The sequence below is a fragment of the Phodopus roborovskii genome, unplaced genomic scaffold, assembly GCF_943737965.1.
Source record: "Phodopus roborovskii unplaced genomic scaffold, PHOROB, whole genome shotgun sequence".
In the NCBI taxonomy this organism is placed as follows: Eukaryota; Metazoa; Chordata; class Mammalia; order Rodentia; family Cricetidae; genus Phodopus; species Phodopus roborovskii.
The window spans coordinates 4,594,368-4,601,735 of NW_026125281.1; the positions used below are offsets into that span (position 1 = coordinate 4,594,368).

Genomic DNA, 7,368 nt, shown 5'->3' on the forward strand with positions numbered 1-7,368 from the left:
GAAGAGGCAAAGGACAGAATTTCCTCCTGGACAAGCCGGCCAATTCGATCATCCAGACATCAGTGGTTGGATTAATCGTCATGATTTCCACTACCAGGATTCTGTGGCCAAGAATGGCATAGCCGTGGGGTTGGGTAAATGCCCAAATATTTTGAAAAGAGACACACCCAACCCCCAGCTGATTTTCAGCTGCTCTTGCCAGTAGTTCCTGGGCGGTGCATGTTCTTACCAGGGAAAGCTGGGGCCAAATAAAGTTTTTCCTGTTAGGTGCAAGGCTCCTCGTGACTCACGACAGTGACTCTCCAGACGCTCCAAGGGGCCCAAGGCTGCATTTATGAACCTGTTATGAAATCGCCTGTCATTTCCATGAAACTTTTCCAATCTGATATATGTGGAGTGCTAGCAAGAAGCTTATCATTTTTGAAATGCTTTTTAAAATCGTGTCACTTTTGTTATTGTCGAAAACTGGCATTAGAGTCGAGGTTTCCTTAAATGCCTGACTGCCTTCTGAGGTACCCGTCGGTGTACACATTACCTCATGTGACCGTTGCCATGGAACACTTTAAATTCTTTTTCATAGAGATGTTGAAATGTGTCTTAAAATGGTCTCCGTGAATAAAATGCTTCTTCCTGAAAGCTATTTCTGATTAATTCTCTCTCTGATTTCTCTTTCTGTAAAATTAGGAATGGCTGGCCAGCACTACCAGGAATGAATGAACTGTAGGGACGAAGCCAATGATGCTTGGACAGTGCTCAGGCTGTGCCCTTCTTAAGAGTCCCTGTTGCTGGCCATGGGCAGCCCTGTGGTTGCTAGGTAAGGTAAGCAAGCATCCGGGCATTTTTTTATTCTACTTGGTTTTACTTTTGTCAGGTAAGAGAAAGCAGCACTGTCTTGTTCTTAGCCTACTGTGGAAAATGATGAGAGCCATTCTTTCTATTGTACATGGAGTTGTAACTGGGACTCACGCTAAGAAGAGATAGAAAGGCCAGCGGAGAGACCCTAAAGTAAGATTTCCATGAATGTAGACTCAAACAGTAAAAATGAGGCCAGGGTTACGATAGGGGTCATTGGAGGCAGGTAAAGGTCCGTGAGAAAAATATGATTGCATCTGCTTCTTTTGGAAGCATAAACCTAGATTTTCTTTTATTGTTTTCCCTGTTGAGACAGGGACTAGCTACTCTGGAACTCACTATGCTACCAAGATGGCCTTAGATTCACAGTACAACTACCTTAGCAGACCTGTCTCATCATCCCAAGGCCTCAAATTAAAGGCATGCTCCAGTGGCTGGAGGGCTGACTTTGTGGATAGGACCACTTGTTCTTGCCCCAGATCGGGGTTCGACTCCCAGCACTCACATGGTGGTTCTCAACCATTCATAACTGCAGTTCCAGGATGCACTGATATAGACTCTGTGTGTGTGTGTGTGTGTGTGTGTGTGTGTGTGTGTGTGTGTGAGCCAAACGCTCATACACATAAAATAAAATAAACACATCTCTCTTTTTAAATAAAGGCATAGACCATCACATGCCTTATTTATTTATTTACTCTTTACTGGTGATTAAAATCATGACCTCTGGCAAATGCTCTGCCGCTGACTGCATCCAGGTCTTTGTTTTGAGATGGTGTCGTGCTAGATTACCCAGTCTGGTTTTAAATAGACTCTGTCAGCCAAGGCAGCCTTGAACTTGTGATCCTGCTGACTTAGCCTTCAGAGTTTTTTCTTGTTGGTTCGTTGTTGTTTTTAGAGAAAACCTGGCTGTTCTGAAACTCACTCTGTAGACCAGAACTCAGAGATCCACCTGCCTCTGCCTCCAAAGTGCTGGGATTAAAGGTGTGCACCATCACTGCCTGAGTAGCTTTACCCTGATATTGCTCAGTGACTGTTGAAGCATCCAAATATTAAAAGTTCTGCTAGTGGTTTTGACATGAGACAATTTCTAACTGAGTAGGCTGTCATAGAACTCGCTATGTAGACCAGGCTGGCCTCAAACTCACAGAGATCCACCTGCCCGGCTTTCTAAGTGCTGGGGTGGAATGCATTGCACAGCAGGCAAAAAGTCCTAAATTAAAAAAAAAAAAAAAAAAAAAAAAAAAAAGCAAGTAACAAAAATGCAAGATGAATATTCTCAAGTAGAAATTAAGGCTAGGGAATGAGGTTCTAGTGCTCTAAACTGGCAAATGTGGAGCACAGGGAAAATACAGACAGTTGACAGAAGCCCGGGAAAGCAATTGGTAATATCGCTCAAGTCCTTCAAATGCAGCCAGAGATTTCCCAGGGTAGACGATCCCATATGAAAGCACTTCTGGAAGCATTATCTGTGAGAGAAAGCATTTTTAATTTCTTGGGTATGTGTGTTCCGTCTGCTTGTGTGTCTAGGTGCCACATGGGCATGGCACTAAGGGAGACAGGAGGCACAGAGGGCTGTGAGGTGCCATGAGGGCACCGCTGATTCCCTAAGTAGCTGGAGATAGCCTTGAACTCTGACCCTCCTGTCTCAGCCTCCTGAATACTAGGATTCCAGGTAGACACTCATCACCATGCCTAGCTCAGTCACATCCTTATATGATAATAGACTTGTGAGGCTGCCTAGGCACAGTGAGGCACACCTGTAATCCTAGCCCTGGGGAGAGAAAGACGGGAAGAAGTAAGTATGTGTGTGGGGGGGGGCGCGGGGGGTTCTGAACACACCTGAGCTATGTAGCAGCTAGTAGCTGCATGACCTGGATTTGGACTTAGGTTGAAGTCCTCCTTCACAGCAGTGACCCCTCCATGCCCATGGCCTACCTGTCTTCTGGCTGAAGCAGTTCCTGGTACTCAGTGGAAGTCTCCTTAGCGGGTCATTTTTGTGTCATTGCAAAGCCTTGTCTTGCAATGCCCATGTCCCATCCAGAACAGAGGCTCAGAATGAATAAAGCTCAGCCAACCAATTACACTCAGGAAACCTTCAAGTAGATAGGGTTGTATTTCCCTGGAATGTAAAACACCCACACAAAACCTTTTAATATTGTTTTGTGGTCTTTTGAGGTATGAATATTTTTATATAATCAAAATCATTTTGTTTCCTTGGGATTTATGCTCCCAGTGTCTCACAGAAAGTATATTCCTCAGTCCAAAATGATTGGAGTGGCCATCCATTTTCTTTTCAGGTTTCCCTTTAGATGATTCTGGGAGCCATTTATGGGATGCTTTAGTAGTTTATTTGAAGGCAATCCACATCAGAGGGCTGAGACCTAATTTGCTTTTGCCTTCATGTGAATACAAGAAGTTAGATGACAATGTTATCATGACAGTTTCTTCTTCATTATGAGTTTTGACATCTGAATTGATTGTGTTCAACTTTAATTCTGCGTTTCAATGGGTTCAGTTGCCTGGGAAGCTGTGTCATGTTTATTAGCTGCAGAGAAGCCATGGGCAGGGGAGTTCTCACTGCTAGACATTAATCTCAAATCACTATCTAAACAACTAGCTAACCCTGCGGACACTGTCTTAACTGCTCTCTTATGAACACCCCATGAGAGATGTAATGTAATACAGAAATGGCCTGTTGCGTGGCCTTTCTGTGTGCTGTGACCCGCTAATGGACAGCCCGCGGGCTGAGACTTCGGTCCCGGAAGGCCCTCTAAGTTGGTTATCTGCTCATGTGATTGAGATTTATAGTTTGTGCACTCCACCAAATGAGCTCTGCTGCTTTACAGCTTCGTGTTGGCCACGAAGACTTCATCGCACCTTGGAAATGTTTTTTCACTGTGTGATCCTTTGGTCCATAGCCTTCCCTTTTGGGTCAAGGTGAAGTGCTCCGAAGTAGCCAATTAGAAACATTTAATTCCACCCACGCTTCCTGTGGGAACTGCAGGCTCACGTGGCTTTATAGGCCGATAAGGAGGCCGGGAGGTGTGTTCAGATGCCAGCTGTTGTGAGTTTCTCTAAAAAGAAGCAAAGCAAATACTGAAGGGGCAAACCCAGGGCAGATAATGTTGACACCCATCACTTCTGTGCGGTGGGGCCATGGACCGTTTCCAGCTCAGGCTTTGAGGATTTGTTTTAGCAGTAGCCTACATTACTTTCATATTACAAAATAAACATGGGGGGTGGAGCATTCAGTCATGTTCAAATCCGGACTCTTTGGAGAGGGGACATTGTATCTATTACTGTAGGAGAGGGGACATTGTATCTATTGCTCTAGGAGAGGGGACATTGTATCTGTTGCTCTAGGAGAGGGGACATTGTATCTATTGCTGTATCTATAGTGCTTTTATTTCTGAAATGACAGTCAAATATGCAAAAGGAGAATCATCAAGCCGTTTGCCTTTTCTGTACCGCTTGCTGTAGGATAAATAGGGAGATGGACAAGAGGTCAAAGGTGACTGAGAAGTGGTGGGAAGCTGTGTTCTGAGGACTTCTCACATCCACCTCCTTTTAAAGGAGAACTGTAGCAGGGATTGGGAAGGAAGGACAAACACCAACAGGTTCCTGCTTTCAGCCAGTGATGGAGGTAGTAGCCTGACCAGCTGTGCACGTCATTTGGAGGGATGAGTCGGCAGCCGTGAGTGCAGCCATTCCTGGTGGAAAATGTGCTTCACAGACCTCCAGATGTGACACTTGACTCCGCAATCTTGACGGTATTAATACGGGGGAACCCACGAAGTGATCATTCATCAAATTCTATATTTAAAGTGTATGTGTCTATATATGTTTAAATTTTTTTTTTCTAAACGTAAACTGGAAAATACAAAAACAAATTGATCTTCCACAGCTCTGCTTCTGGTTTTCCGTGGCACTCCGTGGTCGACACTGCCCCGTGGTCATCACTGCACTGTGGTCGCCACCGCTTTGGATTCCCCAGAATAATTTCTTCCACCCCTGGGCTGGGCAGTCACAGCAGTCTACCCACCCTCCCCCCCAGAGTTCAGTGACTGTGGTGTCTTAGGGAGGGTGCCAGTCAGAGTCCTGCGTTGGTACCCCACCTCCGAAAAGTGGGAGGAATGAGTTGGGGTTACAATGTTAATCTCTGTATACACTTTGAAATAAATAAATAAATAAAAGATCTTAGCTGCTGGCAAATTTAAAAATCTACAGAGTCAGGAAGTCCTTATTGACCGTCCCCAATCTTCTCAGCCCTTGATGTGGTTGGTGGGAAGCGTGGTGACAGCTGCATCCTCAGCCTGTGTCACCTGGCATCATCCTGAGAATTCTTCTCCGTTAAACACAACAGGCTTCTTAACAATGTCCCTGTGTGTTTCTTCTTCCTCCGCAGGACCACGGATCCAGTAAAAAGATCAATTCTTACATAAATTGGAAGATTATTATTATTTTTTTAGAAAGCTTCTATGACTCAATAACCAATTATTCAGATGACAAAATAGTATCCCCTCTTTGTCTCTGCATTGCGGAGTAGCAGGTCTGTGACATTTCCTAGACCTTCAGCCTCTTTGGAGTTTTCCTCTCTAAGTTTCTGATGCTTGTTGATGGTAAAGCTGAGCATCTTTACAAGGCGTAGGTGAGTTTTTGTGAGTTGGAGGCCAACCTATTTTACATAGAGAGACCCTGTGTCAAAAAGAAAAAAAAAAATCTGTCTATGAGTGAATTTCTTCATTTCTGAGTTTTTAATATTCTCTTTTTATATCTGTGCATCTAACCCATACCATGGCTATATATAGCACATACATCTAAATGCATTTCCCCCCATGATTACACAGGAACATGTACCAATGCATTCCCCCCCCCCATGATTACACAGGAACATGTACCAATGCATTTCCCCCCCATGATTACAAAGGAACATGTACCTGGATGAGTTTAGACAATTTGAAGTTGTTCAGCTCACATTCATCTTAAGCCTCTGAATATGAAAGAGACATCATGGAAAAAATTAGGTAAACAAAACAAAACAAAAAACTTGCCAATTTATGGTACTTAAGAATTTTGGCTGGGGTTTTGGTGTATAAATAATTCTTAATTGGGCAGTGGGAAAAAAATAGACATAGGAAATAGATGCAGGCCATGTAAACTGGCAGGTTGCAAAAGAAATATAAACATTTGTTCACTGTGTGGGAATGGCGACTTTATTAGCAGTTTCAGAACTGCCACATAATAGAATGGTGGGTCCAGCCAGGGATGGCCGCACACGATTTTAATTCTAGCACTCAGAGGCAGAGGCAGGGAGATTTCTGTGAGTTCGGGGCTAGCCTGGTCTACATACGGTATTCTAGGCCATCCAGGGTTACATACATGATGTCTCAAAAGCAAAAACCAATGGAATCTATAGTTGATATTTTGTTGTAAACGCAACAGTGAGCAGCAGGCAGTCTGAAATTCTGAGTGCTGAGATGTTTGGGAAGGCAGCGTGACGGGGTATCAGAGTCATACCTCTCGCCTTTTGATGATGGTGACGATTGTTCTTTACCAAATTAACTACATTGCTTTTTTTTTTTTTTCCTTCAAAATAACAAAGCTTTTGGTGGGGAAGGGTAAGACAGGTTTCTCTGTGTAGCCCAGGCTGTCCTGGGACCAAAACAACATAGTTTTCAATGACAAGTGTTTCTTGTTCATTTCAGTGATTTCTTGGATCCAAAACAAGATCTGTGTATTTATGTCTTTGAAAACACCGTTTGTTGACCATCCTTCTACTGCCGCGAAATGATTTGCCTTCTCCAGCCAACGGGTTTTGCTGGGACTTTGCATCTTCTGTGCTGCTGACACAAACAGCACAGGATCCCTTATGCAGAAGAGACCTTCATCTCTGTGTTTCTGCTGCTGCTTTGGATGAGGCAGTGGAGAAAGAGATACAAATAAGACCCTAACAAAAGCTTCTGTATCACCTGGCTCTGTGCCACACATTCCAGAAGCAGCTGCTTGTTGAGCCCCTCCGACAGCCTCCAGGAAAAACACCACCAAGTTTATACTCTCCGGAAGTCCTCAGGTAATTCACAACTACTACATATGACTTAATTCTATATACAACGTTAAGGCCTTTGCAAGTAAATCTTGGGGGCAAAACAAACCCCATGAGATGCAAGATGTTATGCCAGGGACATCAAAAGAGCAAGATTCACACCTCCTGGTGCCCCATGTGTAACAATTATTCCATACAATGTGTCCTTGTTAGGTACCAAACAAATAGCATCCCGTCACATATTTTTAAGAGGTGTTTTAAATTTAACTCTGCATGTCTCAGTTTCACTGTTGAAGAATAAACATAAAGTGCATTACATCTGAGAAGCCAAGAGCATCTCCCCTGGACCATACAAGTCACTGCTGGTATCCAGCCACCCTAACGCTCTTCGCTCTTCGGGGAGCAAACTCTTTGACATTTTGCTCCAAGAATCTCTCCTGTTGAGTCATAGATAATATTAAATAGAAACAACT

The 7,368-nt window shown here is 43.8% G+C and overlaps 1 pseudogene; it reads right to left on the bottom strand.

Annotated features, from left to right (window-relative positions):
- Positions 1-3,692: 3,692 nt before the first annotated feature.
- On the bottom strand, positions 3,693-7,130 carry LOC127230905 (testis-expressed protein 30-like; annotated as a pseudogene).
- Between the last annotated feature and the right edge of the window lie 238 nt (positions 7,131-7,368).